The sequence below is a fragment of the Ctenocephalides felis genome, unplaced genomic scaffold, assembly GCF_003426905.1.
Source record: "Ctenocephalides felis isolate EL2017-DRISC unplaced genomic scaffold, ASM342690v1 CF-g0.4_SCAFFOLD_02097, whole genome shotgun sequence".
NCBI lineage: Eukaryota > Metazoa > Arthropoda > Insecta > Siphonaptera > Pulicidae > Ctenocephalides > Ctenocephalides felis.
In genome coordinates this window covers 1-2500 of record NW_020538251.1, presented here as the reverse complement: position 1 = coordinate 2500, position 2500 = coordinate 1, and positions in this window count along the sequence as shown.

The window sequence follows — 2500 nt, the reverse complement described above, 5'->3', positions numbered from 1 at the left end:
ATTTGATGTTGATATATATGTTTAATTTGAGTTTAATATTCGGGCGTAACATCAATAAAAATAGTATGAGAGTTTTTTTAAAAATTTATTTATTTCAAATCCAGTTATCATGGTTATTAGTGTGTTTCACCATTTGTGATGTTTGTGTTAAAAAATATATATCTTATCAATGTGCACATACTCATACCATGGATTAATAATGGTTTCATATGCTATATTAGGATACAAAATTGTAAGTGTTTTATTACTATTATTATTATTATTGTTTTTCCATGAAATTTCCTTTCATATAATTTATTTAGTTTCAATTTTTATAGTTAATTTGATTACCACTGAATGATGGCTAAGTTGCTAGCTGAAACGTATGAATTTGAAATAAATAAATTTTTAAAAAAACTCTCATACTTTTATTGATGTTATGCCCGAATATTAAACTCAAATTAAACATATATATATATATATATATATATATATATATATATATGAGTGAGTTCTTGAGGGCGATACATCAAACAAAGAAAAGCCAAAGATTTATAAAATAATTTTTATTTCCAAACGTTTCGACATTCAATTTAATGTCATCATCAGTGGATCTAAAAACAGTATGAAAATTAGCATATCTAGGTAATTATAATATATGTGGATTGGTAAAGTAACTATACAAGTAAGAGAAAATTAACAAACAGCAACACTTAACAACAAATCAAATAAAAGATAGGAAAGGTAGTAGAGACTAGAATTAAATAAATAAAAAAAAAGGTATAGCAAAAAGATTTAAGTACACTCATATAAACCTACGCATATATACATAATACATACACACATACACACATAGACATATATATATATATACACACATTATATATATACAATAGATATATATATATATATATATATATATTAGATATATATACATGCATATATCCATATACACACACATACAAACATATAATACACATATACATATACAGAATATCTGTATATGTATATGTGTATTATATGTCTGCACGTGCGTGTATATGGATATATGCATGTATATATATATACACATATATATATATATATATATATATATATTATATATATGTATATATATATATGTATATGTGTGTATGTGTGTAGGTTTATATGAGTGTACCTAAATATCTCTGCCCATACTTTCTAATTATTTACCTAATTCTAGTCTCTACTACCTTTCCTATCTTTTACATTTGGTCTGTTGTTAAGTGTTGCCGTTTGTTAATTTTTCTCTTATTGCACAGTTACTTTACCAATCCACATATATTATAATTACCTAGACATGCCAATATTCATACTGTTTTTAGATCCACTGATGATGACATCAAATTGAATGTCGAAACGTTTGGAAATAAAGATTATTTTATAAATCTTTGGCTCTTCTTTGTTTGATGTATCGCCCTCAAGAACTCACTCATATATATATATATATGTACATATATATATATATATATATATATATATATACACATATATATAGAATTTTATGATATGAGTGGAACGAATATTAATTGTTTAATATGAACAAAACAGCACTCAGACTTGTTCAACACAACCTTATTAATTTAAAATAAAGTTGTGTTAAACAAATCCGAGTGCTGTCCTGTTCATATTAAACAATTAATATATATATATATATATATATATATATATATATATATTGATATATCGCCCTCAAGAACTCACTCATATATTTCAACATCAAAATTAACTACTAAATCATATATATATGTATATATATATAAATATATACATATATATATATGAGTGAGTTCCTACACACACACATACATATATATATATACATATATATATATATATATATATATATATATATATGTGTATATATATATACATGCATATATCCATATACACGCACGTGCAGACATAATACACATATACATATACAGATATTCTGTATATGTATATGTGTATTATATGTTTGTATGTGTGTTGTATATGGATATATGCATGTATATATATATATATATATTATATATATATATATATAATGTATATATATATGTGTGTATATATATATATATATGTATATGTGTGTATGTGTGTATGTATATATATGTATATATGCGTAGGTTTATATGAGTGTACTTAAATATTTTTGCCTATACTTTTTAATTATTTATTTAATTCTAGTCTCTACTACCTTTCCTATCTTTTATATTTGGTTTGTTGTTAAGTGTTGCTGTTTGTTAATTTTTCTCTTATTGTATAGTTACTTTACCAATCCACATATATTATAATTACCTAGATATGCTAATTTTCATACTGTTTTTAGATCCACTGATGATGACATTAATTGAATGTCGAAACGTTTGGAAATAAAAATTATTTTATAAATCTTTGGCTTTTCTTTGTTTGATGTATCGCCCTCAAGAACTCACTCATATATTTCAACATCAAATTAACTACTAAATCATATATATATATATATATATATCAATTATACTAACCTGGTGCACCA